Source organism: Macaca thibetana, chromosome 5 (genome assembly GCF_024542745.1).
Source record: "Macaca thibetana thibetana isolate TM-01 chromosome 5, ASM2454274v1, whole genome shotgun sequence".
Classification (NCBI taxonomy): domain Eukaryota; kingdom Metazoa; phylum Chordata; class Mammalia; order Primates; family Cercopithecidae; genus Macaca; species Macaca thibetana.
The window spans coordinates 85,407,305-85,425,401 of record NC_065582.1 but is presented as its reverse complement, the minus strand read 5'-3'; the positions used below and the strand labels follow the sequence as shown (position 1 = coordinate 85,425,401).

The 18,097-nt window shown below is 34.5% G+C and overlaps 1 non-coding gene across 1 annotated transcript; it reads left to right on the top strand.

The window, feature by feature from the left end:
- Nucleotides 1–16,990: 16,990 nt before the first annotated feature.
- On the top strand, nt 16,991–17,058 carry LOC126955874 (small nucleolar RNA SNORD77). The gene has a single exon (XR_007726160.1). It is a non-coding gene; the product is annotated as a small nucleolar RNA SNORD77 (small nucleolar RNA).
- Nucleotides 17,059–18,097: the final 1,039 nt, after the last annotated feature.

Genomic DNA, 18,097 nt, shown 5'->3' with positions numbered 1-18,097 from the left:
AAGCCCCACCATCGCATGCTATTTAGGACTCCAGGCTATTTAGGACCCCAGAATGCTCTGTGGTTCTAAATCAATTTGAAAGTCTGTCTAAGCTACAAAGACAGCAATTCTTGGACAAGTTTTGGTGTTGTGCTGGGCTTGGAGTCAGTATACTTGGGGTACACATCACCTAGTGAGACACCAGCTGGGGCAGCCAAGGGAGTGGTCGTGCCACCCATTCTCCAACCCCAGCAGTGCAGCTTGCAGCTCCAGGAGAAATTTCTTCCTTCTGTTTGAGGAGAGGAGAGGGAAGAGTAGAGGATTTTGTCTTACAACTTGGATACCAGCTCAGCCATAGTAGGATAGGGCACTGGGCAGAGTCCTGAGGCCCCCATTTGAGGTCCTAACTCCCTGATGATATTTCAAGACACACCATGGGCCAGAAGGGAACCTGCTGCTTTGAAGGGAAGAACTCAGTTCTTGTAGGAGTCATCACTTCCTAACTAAAGAGCATTTGAGTTTTAATTAAACATCAGTGGTTGCCAGGCAGTTCTCACAGTGGGCCTTGGGTGAGACCCAGTGCTGTGCTGGCTTCAGGTGTGACACATTGCATTACAAGCTGTGGTAGCTATGGGGAGAGATTCCTTCTGCTTGAGGAAAGAAGAGGGAAGAGTAAAGGGAACTTTGGCTTTCAGCTTCGCCATGGTAGGGGAGAGCACCAAACAGTTTTCTGGGATCCCAGATTCCAGGCCTTGGCTGCTGGATAGCACTTTTGGACCCACTCTGGACCAGAGGTGCCCCACTTCCCTGAAGGGAGAGACCCAGCTGGTCTGCATTTACCACAAGTTGACTGAAGAGCTCTTGGACCTTGACTGAACAGCAGTGGGAGCCAGGCAGCATGAGCTGTGGGCCTGGCATGGTATGGCCACAGGGAGTAGTTCCTTCTGCTGAAGGAGAAGAGAGTGGAGAGCGGGAAGGATTTTGTCTTGTGGTTTGGCTGCCAGCTCAGCTGCAGTAGAATACAGCACCAAGTAGATTTCTGAGGTTCCCAACTCCAGGCCATGACCCTTGGATGGCGTTTCTGGATCCACCCTGAGGTGAAGGGGAGCTTTCTGCTGTGAAATGAAGGTCATAAGCCTGGCTAGATTAACCACCTGCCGACTGCAGAGCCCTTAGGCCTTGAGGGAACATTGGTGATAACCAGGGAGTGGTGATTGCAGGCCTTGGGGAGATCCAGTGCTGTGCTGGCTTCAGGGAAGACCTAGCAGAATCCCAGTGGTGGTGGCCACAGGGGTGCTTGTGTCACCCCTCCTCCAGCTCCAGCTAGGTCAGCATGGAGATAGAGAGACTATATTTGTGGGGGTAAAGTAAGGGAAGGCAACAAGAGTCTCTGCCTTGTAGTCCAGAGAATTCTCCCAGATCTTATCCAAGTCCACAAAGGTGGTATCTTTACAAGTCTAAAAGAGTCACCCCATTACTGCGCTTGGGGTAATGCAGATACAGCTGCTGTGAACTAAGACTTAATCCCCCTTGAATACTTGGAAAATCTTCCCAAGAAGGATTGGTACAAATAAGCCCATGTTATAGAAATCAATAGCAAGAGAAACTTTGGAAACTATACAAACATATGGAAATTAAACAGTATATTCCTGAATGACTAGTGGGTCAACAAAGAAATTAAGAAGGAAATGTTTAAAAATTCTTGAGACAAATGAAAATGAAAACACAACATACCAAAATTTGTGGGTTACAGCAAAAGCAATAGTAAGAGGAATGTTTATAGTAATAAGTACCTACATCAAAAAAGTAGAAAAACTTCAAATAAACAACCTGATTATGCATCTTAAAGAAATTTAAGAGCAAATCAAACCCAAAATTAATAGAAGAAAAAACAGAATCAGAGAAATAAATTAAATTGTCACAAATAATATAAAAAAGATTAACAAAACAAAAAGCGAGAGTTTTGAAATTACAAAAAATCCACAAAACCTTAGCCAGACTAAGAATAAAAGAGAGATCCAGATAAATAAAATCAGAAATAAAAAAGGAGACACTACAACTGATACTGTAAAAATTCAGATGTATTAGAGACTACTATAAGCAACTATATGCCAATAAATTGGAAAACCCAGACAAAAATGGATAAATTCCTAGACACATACAACCTACCAATAATGAACCATGAAAAAATCCAAAACCTTAATAGACGAATAAGTAATGCAATCAAAGCCATAATAGAAGTCTCCCAGCAAAGCAAAGCCCAGGGACCTGATGGGTTCACTGCTGAATTCTACCAAACATTAAGAAAACTAATAACAATGCTACTCAATACCAATCCTCTGTTTTAAAATATGGAGGGGAGGAAATACTTTCAAACTCAATTCTTGAGGCCAGTATTATCCTGATACCAAAATCAGAAGAAGATGCATCAAGTAAAGAAAACTACATGGCAATATCTCTGATGAACACAGATGCAAATATCCTCAATGAAAAACTAGTAAACCAAATTCAACAACATACTAAAAAGATCATTCATCATGGCCAAGTGGGACTTATCCCAGAAATGCAAGGATGGTTCAATATACACAAATCAATGTGATAAATATTAACAGAAAAAAAGATGAAAACCATATAATCCTTTCAATTGATGCTGAAAAAGCATTTGATAATTTAACCTCCCTTTATGATAATAACCATTAAAAAACTGGATGTAGGAGGAACATACCTCAACACAATAATGTATACAACAGAAGTCTAATTATTTTTGTTTGTGGATGATATGATATTTGGAAAACTGTAAAGACTCCACCAACAAACTTTTAGAATGGATAAACAAACTCAATATAGTTGCAAGATACAAAATAAATATACAAAATTCAGTGGCATTTGTATAGCCAACAGTGAACAGATTCAGAACAATCTGAAAAGGAAATCAAGAAAGTAACTCCGTTTACAATTGCTACAGATACAGTTAAATACATAGGATTAAACTTAACCAAAGAAGTGAAAGATCTCTACTATGAAATTATAAAACACTGATGCAAGAAATTGAAGAGGACACAAAAATGGAAAGATAGCTCATGTTCATGTTTATGGATTGTAAGAATCAATTTTGTCAAAATGTCCATACTATCTAAAGCAATTTACAGATCCAATGCAATCCTCATCAAAATGCTAAGAACATTCTTCACAGATATAGAAACAATAATCTAAAAATGAATACGAAACTACAAAAGACCCAGAATAGCCAATGCCATCCTGAGCAAAAGGAATAAAACTGGAAGAATTGTATTATCTAATTTACAATTGTACTACAGAGCTATTGTAACCAAAATAACATGTTACTGGCATAAATACACTCATATATATCTATGTAACTGAATCAAGAACCCAGAAACAAATCCATACATCTACAGTGAACTCATTGTTGACAAAGATGCTAAGAACATACACATCGGAGAAAGGACAGTCTCTTCAATAAATGGTGCTGGAAAAACTGGATACCCATATGAAGAATGAAACTAGACCACTATTTCTCATCATATACAAAACCCAAATGGATTAAAGACAGATCTAGACATAAAACTATGAAATAATAAAAAGACAACATTGGGGAAACTCTCTAGGACATTGCTTTGGGCAAAGATTTCTTGATTAATACCCCCCAAAACACAGTCAACCAAAGCAAAAATGGACAAATGAGATCACGTCAAGTTAAAAGGCTTCTGCACAGCAAAGGATATAATCAACAAAGTGAAGAGACAACCCACAGAATGGAAGAAAATATTTGCAAACTACCTATCTAACAAGGGATGAATAACACAAATATGTAAGGAACTCAAACAACTCAATGGGAAAAAACATCTAAGAATCTGATTAAAAAATGGACAAAACATGTGAATAGGCACTTTTGAAAAGAAGACATTCAAATGGCAAATAGGTGTACCAAAAGACCCTCAACATCATTAAGGAAATGCAAATCAATACTACATTTCATCCCACCCCAGTTAAAATCACTTTTATTCAAAAGTCATGGAATAATGAATGCTGGTGAGGACGTGGAGAAAAGGGAACCCTTGCACACCATTGGTGAGAAGGTAGATTGGCATAGTCACTCTGAAGAGGTGTGAAGTTTCCTCAGAAAACTAAAAATAGAACTACCATATGATCCAGCAACCCCACTGTGAGGTATATGTCCAAAAGAAAGGAGATCAGTATATTGTGGAGAAATCTGCACTCTCATGTTTGTTGCAGCACTATTCACAATGGCCAAGTTTGGAAGCAAGTGTTCATTAACAGATGAATGGATAAATAAAATGTCGTACATATACAAAATGGAGTACTATTCAGCCACAGAAAGAATGATATCGTGTCATTTGTAGCAACATGGATGAAACTAGAGGACATTATGTTAAGTGAAATAAGTCAGGAACAGAAAGAGAAACATCACATGTTCTCACTTACTTGTGGGAGCTGAAAATTAAAACAATTGGATTCATGGAGATAGAGAGTAGAATAATGGTTACCAGAGGCTGGGAAGGGTAGTGGTGGTGGGGAGGGGCGATGGTTACTGAGTACAAAGATATAGTTAGATAGAATGAATAAGCTATACTATTATATACGACAGAATGACTACAGTCAATGATAATTTCTTGTACATTTAAAAACAACTAAAATTTTAATTGGGATGTTTGTAACACAAAAAAATGATAAATGGGATATCTCATTTACCCTGATGTGATTATCATGCATGTATGCCTATATCAAATATCTCATGCACCCCATAAATATATATACCTACTATGTACCTATAAACATTAAAAATTAAAGTTAGAAAGCAGCCTACTGAAAGTTCAAAAATCTTTTGTTAAACTAAAATGTTACTAAAATAGATATTTATAATATTTAAAAAATCCTTAGATAAATTTTCATGACTCCAGTTAAAATCCTAAAAATAAACCTGGAAGTTAAGAGGTAAAACTTTTATTAAAATTTATTTCTTTATTATATAAGGTGTCAGAGGAAGTTACAGGTTTTCAGAGTTGTTTCAAAGTAATTTTCTTTTTACCTATTCCTTCCATTCCTCTTCATATTTTCAGAAATCCACATTTATTAAAAGGTACCCAACAAACTTAGAACTGGCCTTTTAACCTATGGACTAAGTATTAGTTGCATTGTTGATTTACTTTTATTTCTATTTCAATAGCACATTTAAAGAAGAGTTTGATTCTTTTATTTTTAGAATTCTATGTTCAACCTATCATTAGTTTTAGATTGATGTTTTTCTACTTCACATTAGCACAAAGATCTTGTCAGAAAGCAGTATGACCTTACATTATTATTTTCTTGCATTGTATTTCCAGATATCCATTTTATACTGAATTGGTCAAAGCCTGCTTTAAGTTTTCAACACTACAATTTCAGTTATAAACATTGTATGCATTGCTTCTCAGCCTTTTGATTAAGATCAGTTGGAGAATCACTGTACATTTTCTTTACCTAAGCCTAAATAATTCTTAGGGATAGAAACTAATGTTTCCAGATGAAGGATTTCAGCCATTCTGCAAGTGCTCTAGAATGCATATTATCAAGATCTGTTGATAGGAAAATACCTATCCTTTTAGCTATTCTGGCTTTGGTCTTAGGTTTCATAAAAATTCCATATTCTGATTATCTGATTGCAGTTGGCTTTTTATGAAAAACCCAAGATAAAATTACTTCTAAAGTCTATGACTTTTAGTGTTATTTATTATTAGCTCTTCCCTATGATTTTCTGGTACCATATACTAGAAATGATATTCAGTTTATTAAAAGAGAAAAATCAGAAATTGCTCCCAAAGAGTTTAGTGAGAGATGTTTATGAATGCAATGAGCAATAGCAGTTATTTTTCTTTGCCTATATTAAATTTTTAATAGTAATATATTTCCCCTGAAGAAATTAAAGCATTTTATTTTTAACATAATTCGATGTGCTATCAAAATTTACCCTTAGTAATAAACGGTATTTTAGTGAGCCAATGATATAGCTAGCAAGAAAGTCTTGTGTTAGTTGGACAATTTTAAATTAAAAATCATTCTGGAATAGATGTTGCATTAGAATCTAAACCATTATCAATTTTTAATATTCCACATTGCTATTCAAAACTAAAATAGCTAGAATGAATGAAAATTATTTCTTTTTAATTTTTATAATTGGCACATAATAATTATACATGCTTCTGGGTTATAGTGTGATGTTTCAGCATATATGTACATTGTATAATCAAATCAGGATAGTTAGCATTTCTATGACTATTTCTATGAAAATTTTATTACTTCTCTGTGGTAATAACTTTCAAGACCATTTTTTCTCTTTACCTTGAAATATATGTTATTATTAATTATAGTTACTGTATTATGTTATAGAACACCAGGACCAATTCTTCCTTTCTAACTATAATTTTGTACCCTGCAATCAACCTTTTCTCATCCATCACCCTGCTTCCCTCTCCTCCCCAGCTTCTAGTAACCATAATTCTAATTCTCTACTTCTGTGAGATCAACATTTTTAGATTCTACATATGTGTGAAATCATATGGTATTTGTTTTTCTGCGACTGGCTTATTTTACTTAACATAATGTGTTTTAGGCTCATTCAAATTTCCATAAGTAATAGGATTTCCTTTTTTATGGCTAAATAGTATCTCATAGTGTATATGTACCACATTTTCTTTATCCATTCATCTGTTGATGGACACGCAGGTTGATAACTACTCTTAACTATCGTGAATAGTGCTGCAATAACCATGGGGGTGCAGATACTGATTTTAATTTCTTCGAATATATATCCACTAGTGGAATTGATGGCTCATATGCTAGTTCTATCTTTAATTTTTTGAGGAATCTCCATACTGTTTTCCATAATGGCTGCACTAATTTACCTCCTCACTAATAGTGTTCAGGGTTCCTCTTTCTCTACATTCTCATCAATATGTTATCTGCTGTCTTTTTGGCAACATCATTTCCTTTTGTTATTAGATCTAAGACTCTTTATTATATCACATTGAATTTTCAAAAATACTTAAAACTTCTGCACATTCATAAGTTTAATACCACTAAATTAATTTAGTTAGTATAGGTGACAAGAGAACTCTCCATAATTAGTACTCAATGGTTTAGTAGAAAATTATCATAGTATATCCTGGGAGGGAGACCTATTTATAATTTTTAATTGACTATGGATCAGTGTTTTTGTAAAAGTGTATAGTCTTAGTTATGAAACTTTTGGTTCAGTTACAAGGATTTTGCCCCATCCTGCTCTGACTCATTAGCTAGGTCTATACTGCTAAAGAAAAATAAGTTATTTGACAAATTTTTATCAATCAACTGTATGCTGGAAACAACTTATAATGGAGCTGGTTTGCACATCTCTTGGCAACTCTGTATTTAGTGACATCGTATTGGTGACTTTGGATAAGCTATGATGGGAATATTTACACCCTAGAAATTGGTAAATGGTACAAATCATTTTTTTTAATTTCCAGAAAGCAGTTTGTTAAATATTTACTAGCACTCAAGTAATATTAATTCACATATTATCTAATTTCACTTTCACAACAGGCTAACAGTGGAGGTTGTCATCACCACTTTATAAATGAGAAAATTGGGATTTAGAGAGGATAAATACTTTTCTGAGGATTTCATACATAGTAGATTCAGGATTCAAAGCCAGGTTTACCTGATTTCTTGGTTAATTAACTTAAAATTCTATCCTGTTTTCTTGTTGACATAGGTTATTTAGAGCATATAGACTTTTTAATCCCACCTTGAAGTCCCACATTGAAGTAGTTACCAATTCCATATCATAGAACTGACTCTATACAGGATGTTGGGATGTTTAGAGTAGGCCTGGAGGGATGGGGAAACTAGAAGAGAAATACACTATAAAGTTTGTTTTGTAAATATATACAGAAAAAGATAGAGGAAGATATGAACAGGAAAGCATCGATCATATCTACAATATATTATAGAAACCTGATCGTTTGGACCACCATTACTGTTACTCTCAATATTTGGATAAATGATCTAGCAACCCCTAATTAAATAAGTTAGTATTAATATTTCACTACAACTACAATAAGTGCTGGCATCATTATCATTGCTATTACTACTTCTACCATGTTTTGTTATTATTATTATTGCTTTTATTATACTTTAAGTTCTGGGATATATGTGCAGAACATGCAGGTTTGTCACATAGTTATACACGTGCCATTATTTCTACCACGTTTTTAATGCTTACTATGGTTCAAGATTTGTGCAAAATGTCTTAAAGAGTAATATATTATTTGAATCAGTCATTCAGCATGTATTTAACAGCTGGCCTGTGCAAGGCATTGTTAAAATTGCAAAAACTTTACAAAGTAGGTATTGCTGTATAGTTGTAAAATGAGGATCCCTCCTAATATGTAAGAAAAACCAGCTTTAAAGAAGCTTCCTGATTTATGTAATATTGAAGTGCCCAAGCTTTCTTCTAATCTTATTTTGTTAATATATGATTTGCCAGACTTCGGGAATGTGCTGGCAATTTTCTCTAAGATAGTGTAACTGTACATGAATAATACGAAATATTGACTGAAAGTTCGGGAAGTGGTACCAGAGAGACAATCTTACCTACACTTAACTTTTGAGGGAAGAATTTTATGGTTTGTAAATGGCTGATCAAGGAGTGACATATAATAATGAAAAACCTACAACCTAGGTATATAAAGCCAAGATGTCAATAAAAATTTATATGGACAAAACCCACAGTTTTAAAATCTTAATTTATCCAGAGAATGGGGGACCAAAAGCACTTGCAGAAGAGGACCAGGAATTAACACAGAGGAAAAGATTAAACAGGTACTGATCACTTCTATTTCTAAAATATGTGATTAAAAATCAATAGCATACACATTGAGGAGAACAATAAGCATTTTCATTCCTAATTTTGATAGGATTTTGAATTGGACTCTTCCTTCCTCTGTCTAACACTTTAGAAAATGCATTTCATTCAGTGAAATTGCCCCCAATACTAGATTTTATTATTTTGATCTGATTTCTCATAATAGAATATCTGCATATATTTCAAAATGTCTGTTATAACCTTAGCCAATGCACTGTAAACTTGATATTTTTGAGCAATGTGGTGATGAAAAACAAGGCAATTTAATGGTCTGATGATTCAGACTTGAAGGAGTTGAGAGTGAACATTGTATGATACAATATTCTTAAACTAAAGACCATAATTAAATTGTCAATTGTAGATATATTTTCTTCCTCCAGATATATATCTCAGAAAAAATGTAACTTTGACTTTTATAGGAGATTTTATTGCTCTATATCTATCTGAAAGCATGAATTCTTTAGCATTACACAGCTCCATTGGAGATAAGGAAGAGCATGCAAGGCAGCAATTTGAGAAAAATAGACATAACCCAATAGGCTTGGTAGTACAATGTGCTTCAATTTGGATCATGAAAAGCATTGTAGAGATTATTGAGTTTAACCTCTACCTCCACCTTTTAAAGTTCTTTTCAATGTTTATAATAGATCTGCAGAAGCAAACTAGAATGATCAGAAAGAAAAAAACTGATAATTTTAACTCCCTTTTTGTTTCTTTGTAGTTAGTCAAAATATTAGGGCATATGAAACTGAAAATATACCTTGATAACGTCCCAGTTTTCAAATGTTACTTTTCTTCATGATTAATGATGGTAATCAGAATGATGCTTATTTTCCATATGCTTCTTTAAGCACACTATGTGAAGTTTCTGTTGTTATTAAGCAGAAAATGCCATAGATATTTCTGTAAGAATATTAATACTATGATCAAATCAGTAACATCTGAGTTGTTCCCACATACTAGATATTTTAAGTAAACATTTATTTATTCAACAAATACTGAGTCTCAGCTATGTAGCATGTGCTGTCTAAATTCTAGATAAATAAGAGAAACTAAATCTCTGTCCTCATGTCCATATATGCTTAAAGGTGTGGAAGGAAATAAGTATAGACTATAGTAGATAGCTATAAATGCTGTAACAGAAAATAAAATAGAATGAGAGGACAGTGAGTGATAGAAGATGTTATTTCAGATCAATTAATGAGGGAAGTTCTTTCTGAGATGCACCTTTTGAGTAGAGGTGTAAAGTAGAGAAGCAAGTCATGTGACTATTTGGGATAAAAGTATTCAGAGAAGAAGGCACAGCAGGTCCAAAGACTCAGAGATTGAAAAGTGCAAGGGAACCAGAATGGCAGGAGAGGTGTGGACAGGGAGACAGTGGTAGAAAATGAGGTCAGAGAGACAGCCAAGGGTCAACTGATCAAAGGCTTGTGGGTCAGGATCACAAGACACATACCGCTTAAACTGCCTTGGCCTCTTTTGTTTCTTGTTAACTTTTTAGAAAAGCACATTCTAGTTAAATTCAAATCTTTCCCTACTCAAAACCTGAACTGCGTTAACTTTAACTTGTAAGAAAATGGAAATATTATATTTACTAATCTCACTTTAAATTCATAACAAGTCCAGGTGAATGGAATGAAGAATTTTGTCATAGATCTGTAAATATGAGACACATTACAAATCCAGGTAAAGATGTAGAACTAGATAAAATGTAAGGAATGTGGGGTGGGAAATGTGGGCTGAAGGTAAGAATTAGGGATTCATTAATGTACAAATAGTATGTGAAGGAATAAGCATGGGTAGAAAGCAGTCCAAAAACTGAGCCATTGGGGATATCAACATTTACAGTGTGGACAGAAGGAAAGGATGCAGCAAAGGGGGCAAATAAAGAATGATGGGCGAGGTATGAAGAAAATCAGTGGGTCTGGGTATCCCAGAAGTCAAATGAAGACTTTTTCAAACAGAGTGCAGTGATTAACAATGCCAAATACTGCTAAGGGTTGAGTAAGAAGAGATTAATTATTACGTTCAGCAATGTGAAGGTGTTCAGTGGGGAAAGTCTAATTGGGATAGGTTCAAATAGATATGGGGAGTAAAAAGGTGAAGTTTGCAAATTTGAACAACTTTTTAAAGGAGTGTTATAAAAGTAATCAAAAATAGAGTGGTAGTTAGAATATATGGAATCTAGGGAGGTGTTATTTTTAACAGAAAATATTACAGCATGATTGTATCAGAATAGTAAAATCCAGTAGAGATTAAGGGAAAAAACTGATAATGAGAGAAAGGGTATAATTTCAAAAGTAAGTTCTTTGAGTAGGTAAGAGGAGGTGAAATTCAGCGCCCAAACTGAGAAGTTGGCAGTAGGTAGGCTCTCAAATAAGTTACCTTTACAATTGGAGAGAAAAATAGAATACAAATGAGTACAATGGGAGTAAGTAGAAAAGATAATAGAAGTTCATGGAAGTTCTGTTTGGATTGCTTCTCTTTTCTTTATGAAATATGTTGATGAAAAGAGTCAAACTCTGTAAAATATTTGAAGAGATTTATTCTGAGCCAAATATGAGTGACCAATGGCCAGTGACACAGTCCCAGGAGATCCTGTAAACATGTGCCCAATGTGGTTGGGTTCCAGATTGCTTTCATACATTTTAGGGAGACATAGGACATCAATTAATACACGTAAGATGTACATTAGTTTGGTCTGGTAATGGGGCACAACTGGAAACAGGGGCTTCCAGATCATAGGTGGATTCAAAGATTTTCTGATTGGCAATGGTTGAAAGAGTTATCATCTAAAGAACTGGAATCAGTAGAAAGGAATTTTGGGGTTAAGAAAAGGGCTTGCAGAGACCATGGTTTTACCATACAGATGAAGCCTCCAGGTAACAGGCTTCAGAGCCCTTATCAGACCAAAAGAGGTGCCAGGCTCTTAGTTAATTCTCTCCTGGACCAGGGAAAAGACCTGGAAAGGAATAGGTATTCTCTATATAATATAAATTTTTTTCTCCATAAAAGACAGTTTTGCAGAGCCATTTCAAAATATGTCAAAGAAATATATTTTAGGGTAAAATGCTTCAATGTCTTTCAGAGCTTTCTATCTGTCATGTAATGTTCTACTAGAGTCAGCCTGGAATTTGGTATCTTATTGCTACAGAAAGTCTGTTTTCTTCAGTCTTAATATCTCTGTTTTAATGTTTATGCTGATCAGCTGTGCCTGAATTCCAAAGAAAGGAGGATATAATGACGCATATCCTACCCCTGCTTCCATCATGACCTAAACTAGTTTTTTGGTTAATTTTGGAATGCCCTTGACTGAGGGGAGCATCCATCAGTTGGTTGGCGGGCTTAGAATTTTATTTTTGGTTTACAAATAAGAGAAAAGATGTTAAGTACCTGAGAGAAAGGAGAAAGGAAGGTATATTGGAGGTTTGAGCAGAAAGAAGGTATGAATAATCATCTGGCATCATGGGAAAATAAATGAAATAAGGAAATGCAGCATATTTGCCAGAGTTGTTTTGACTTATATTCATAACTTTAAAGTCAGAGTGTGAAAGGATTTGGAAGTGTGCATAATTAAGACATGAAATAGGAAGAATGATTCAACCAGATATTTGACAGCTGGTATTTTTTAGAAAAGCAAAATAAACAGTGGTCTACAAGTGGTGATATGGAGTAAGAAGGTAATCTACATCACCTCTAGGATCAGAGGCTTATGTGTTTTAGGAGACAAAATAGTCTACTTATGACAGGGCTGGAGAAGAACAAGTGAGAACATATTTTACAATTAAGATATAAATATCAGGCTATCACAAATGATGATATCCCACATTAGAACAAATTAAAAAATTGTATATGCATATCAAAATTTTTGCCTCATTAACCTAGAGTACAGGTGTCAAATGATAACAGAGTGTTTAGTTTTAATTTTTCATCCTGTTATTCTATCACTGACATTAAGATGGCAGCTTGATTTCCTATAATAGACATTTTTCTATCAAGAGATGAGACAGTGTTTTAATTTACTTGATCTTAAGGTTTTCTTATTGAATTCTTCCTCCCATCTCCTGGAGTGTTGAAATCAATATAATAGAGGTTTATTCAGGTGCCTAAATAGAACTCTCCAGCGATCGCCTTTTCTTCACCCTAGGAACACCAAATTGAACAACTCAACTGTCTATGCAAGAAAGCACCTTTGTAAGAACCCCAAAATCTACTTTTTCTTTCATTTTCGATGGTCAATGTAAGCTTCACAAATGTCAGAAACATATAGGGCATGCTCTTTTCTATAGTCTTTGCGTCTTCCAAAATGTTTGACTGATAGGAATTGCTATTATTTGCTAAATTAATGAATCAAGTTTGTATTATTCCCTATTACTTCATGTTCTTTCTTTAATGAGATTGTAAGGTTCTTAAGGAGACGGAGACGCTTTTATAATGTATATACATGTGTAAAATACATTACATATATGTGACTAAATAAATTAATGAGTTCTGTTGTCACTTCCCATGTCAAGTCATAAAAATCTTATCAAACAGAAGCACTAAGAATATTCCACAATTTTTGCTTGTTTTCCTTTAATCTGATATTACTAGTCACCCTTTCCTTTTAGGCATGACATATTTGTGCATGATGATGATGTTTTAAAAATAACAAACAAATAAAATATTTTATTGATCTGCTCTTTCCTTAAGTCATTACCGTAGTCTCTCTCCCTCTTCACTGACATTTTGAAAGAGCAAACTACATGACTGTCTCTAGTGTCTTAACTTCATCCTTCAATGTATAATAATCCACATCAATACTTACTGTTCTGAAATTGTTTTTGCTGAAAGCACTAATATCTCCTTAATTGCAAATCCAAAGTCCATTCTCAGTGTTATATATGTTTGCTTTCTCATCAGCCTTTCACACAGTAGAGCACTGCCTGTAGACTTCTTTCTTTCTAGACCAGGATTTTTCCTGGACCTCATTCGGCTTTAAAAACTTTCAAGCTGTTATTTCATCAAATTCTTCTCTATTTCTTTTAATTTGCTCATGTAATTCTAGGTGGTTTCCTTGATTAAATTAATCCACTTTCTTTTCAACTACCACCTTGCATTCTGAAGATTTATACCTATCACCTCCAGCTCCATATGTCCAAATATTGCTATTGAATAAGTGCATTAGACACACTACATGAACCTTCAGCTTGGCATGTCAGAATGAGAAGTTACTCTCACCACACAGATATCTATCTTGGCTGCTGGAGAGGGTATATATCTAGTTCCCCTATCTAGAAGCCTTCCCTCTCTCACACCCAACAATCAACATACTGTCAGGTGATGCTAATTTTACCTTAGAGGTATCTATAAATACAGGATTCCTTTTTCCACCTTTACTTCTGTTCTGTTGTCCACATCATCTCTTGCAATAATCTTCTAAATGATCTCCATCCCAGTAATTTCTGCCCACTCCAGTTCATCCTTTATTGTATCACCAGAATTACAATGCCAAAACCCAAGACAGAGTTGATTGCTTCCCTGAGTTAAACCTCTGTTCATCTCCATTATATAAGATATGAACTGATTCTGGAACACTAAGCCTTTTAATAGCATGTTTTCAAGCTATTCCTTTAGTCCTGTCTCTTGTTATTCTGGACTGACTTTCCAGTAGAACCCTATACTCCACTTGCATTGAATGTCTATTATATCCCAGACTTAGGCTCTTTTGAGAGTCTGAAATTGTTCATGCTTCCTTCTCCCCAAAGTAAGCATGTTATTTTCCTCATTTATTCATTGGTTGATTCAACACAAATATTATTGAATGACACTATGCAGTTATTATTCCTCGAAACGAATTTATGACATAGAAGGTGGGGGAGGAAGATATTGAACAATCACTGTAATGAATGCAAAATTTAAAACAGAGATAAGTACTTTGAAAGAAAATAATATGACACCATAAGAAAGTCTGTAAAAGGTTTTTGATCAATCCTGGGAGGAGGAGATGGTAGTCAGAAAGGATTAAAATAGGAGAAATAAATGGAAATTAACTAGGTAAGAAATGGAGGAATGGACATTCCTGAAAAAGGGAACAGAGGGAAAACTTGTGTGGATGGAACACAGAGATAAAGTGGGGAAGGTGGCGGGTACTGAAGTTGAACTTGTAGGCACAGGACAGGCATAGATACAGAGTACAGGTATCCAGGTTAAAAATACTGATATTAATCCTAACATCAGTGGATGCCCTCAAAGGGGATTAAGCACAGACGGGTACACATTACATAATCGGATTTGACTGTATTCTGGAGAATAGTTTAGAGAGGGATGAGTGAATTAATGCACTGAGAAACAGTAGTGTGCTGTTGCATTGGTCTGGTAGAGAGATAATGGTAACCTGAATGACAGTGGTCAGATTGGAGACGGTGAGAAGTGGAAGATTCCAAAAACGTGTAGGAGGTAAAAATCAAGGAGACTTCCTGATAGATTGGATATGAAAAATGAGGGAGAAGGAGAAAAATTCCTTCTTCCTTGTGTATCAAACTAGTTCTTATCTTTTAAGACTGTTCAGATATCACCTATGCAAGTTAGCATTTTCTAACTATCCCAGTAGCAATAAGAAGGGAGCTCATGTCTTTCAGGTTCCTTTGGCACAATATTCAGATCTCTGCACTTAAAGTAACTTCCCTGCTAAAATAACTGTCTGCTCAATGGAGAATGGGTTTCATGAAAGCAATGACCATGTTTCATTCTTTTTTTTAAATATTCCAATATCTGATATCATACCAGTCATATAATAGATGTTCAATGAAATTGTTTATTGACTGGCAGAATAAATTTAAATGCCATAGATAATTAAAGCCAGCATTCATAAAGAATGCACTATTTTCAATAAAATAAAATTTCAACAGAAAGTTAAGAGCTAATACAGATACACTTTTTTTGTAGACATATCAGTGGAGATAGGTTTACTCCATTCAAGGAACCATTAAATCTGAATTCTTAGAAAAACTATTTTTGTATCATGTGTGACTTTTGAAAATTAAGGAAGAGTCAGTACACTCTATTTAACATTGAAATTGTGAAGAGGCAGAAGGATTCGAAATCATATTAAGAAAAATTTTCACTCACAATTTTTAGTTTTTATTCATTATCTCATATTTTTTCCAGTTCTCTTCTAAGAGCTTTTTTGTTAATTGTGCAAATGATATATTAGCAATTATTCTAAAATAAATTAGAACTGTAACAGTATTCATTCCACTAAAAATGATACATTTAAAAGTATTTCAGGAATGCTTTTTGGAATACTATTAAAATATAAAAATGAAATAAATGAATGAAAGAATATTTTTAAGAGGCCTAATTTTTCAACAACGCTGCCTACTTCTTACAAGACAGTGCCCTCCTTTCCCAGCCATTCAAATTTTCTCATCCCTCAGTGAATCTCCAGGGGTGCTGCCTCTAACAGTCTTCATGTTCCTTTCCAAAATCAGGGAAGTGCTGGGATGCGTGTTGTTTTATTGAAATGAAAATTTCAGTTATATGTCACATAAGGATGTTTCAGCCAATAACCGACCATGTTTACCACAGCAGGTTCATGAGATTATAATACTGTATTTTTACTGAACCTTTTCTGTGTTTAGATATGTTTTGTTACACAGATACTACTCTATGTTACAATTTTGCCGATGGTATTCAGGACAGTAACATGCTGTACAGGTTTGTAGCCTAGGAGCAATAAGCTATACCGTATAGTCTAGGTGTGTAGTAGGCTATACTATCTAGGTTTGTTTAAGTACACAATGATGTTCACCCAATGATGAAATCACCTAACAACGCATTTCCAGAATACGTCCTCATTGATAAGCAATACATGACTGTATCCAGATACTGGCTGAAACAAATCAGGAATATGAATAGGAATGAAACATTTATGCAATAACTTTTATGCTTTCAACTATTTGAAATATAAATGCATATGGGCAAGGCCAAGATTATATCTGGGGAAAAAGGAAGTTGTTAAGTTAGAGATAATGTTTTTACTTTTCACAAATGATTTAATTTTTATTTTATTATTTTATTTATTTATTTTTTACAATAAAACAAACAATACTATGATGGTTGCATAGTTCAGCAGATTGAACCATGAAGAAATGTACCATGTGTCTTATGTATCTGGGGTGGCTGCAGTTTGCTGTTAGTAGTTAAGCAGTGTACCACCAATCTACCATTAAAATATTCTTAGTGACAATTTTGTATTAAAATTATAGAAAAAAACCAAGAATAGCTGAAAGATAAATAAGGAAACTAAAGTTTAAATAAATTCGTTTTTTAGAGAAAAAAATCACCTATATAAAATTCACTTGTATAAGTGAGAAGACAGAAAGGCAACTGAATATTTCTCAGTAAAATGTGATGCCTGTTTGTCATGAACTGTAAGAGCATAAATATGAAAAATCAAAAGGTTGTCTTAATACGTCATAGTTTCTTACAGGAATATTTAGAAAAATAAATATTTTGGAATGTATGCTTGTGAGTTCAATTTTATTTTGTAGTATTGTTTAGACTCAGAGTACATAGTATATAAATTTTGATTTCCAAAATGAGTTGCTATAGTAATATGTAAGAATCTTAAAAACAGTCTGTATGAGAGAAATACATTTGAGTTTTCTTTTAAAACATGTAAGCATTTTAATCAACAATGAATGAGAATTCTATCACTCTGCCTCTTCATCAGCAATGCGTACCACAGTCCCCCATTAAAGTCTTGAGGGATATGTTCCAAGGCCCCCAGTGGATGCTTGCAGCCTCAGATAGTATTGAACCCTTTTTATGTTTTTTCCTATACATACATACCTATGACAAAGTTTAATTTATAAATTGGGCACAGTAAGAGATTATAACAATAATACTAAAACAATTATATCAATATACTATAATTGAAGTTATGTGACTGCTGTCTCTCAAAATATCTTATTGTGCTGTAGCTCTTAGCAAATTCAGCACACAATATTTTTCCTTTGTTATTAAGCCCAAGTACTTAATGCTTTCATTTCAACAAAGCACATTATGGCTTCTCTTTGGCATATCTGAATTGCCAGTATCACTACTTTTGTGCCTTGGGGCCATTATTGAGTCAAATAAGGTTACTTGATCACATAAGCACTGTGATACTGTGACAGTCAATCTGAAAATCAAGATGGCAACTAAGTGATT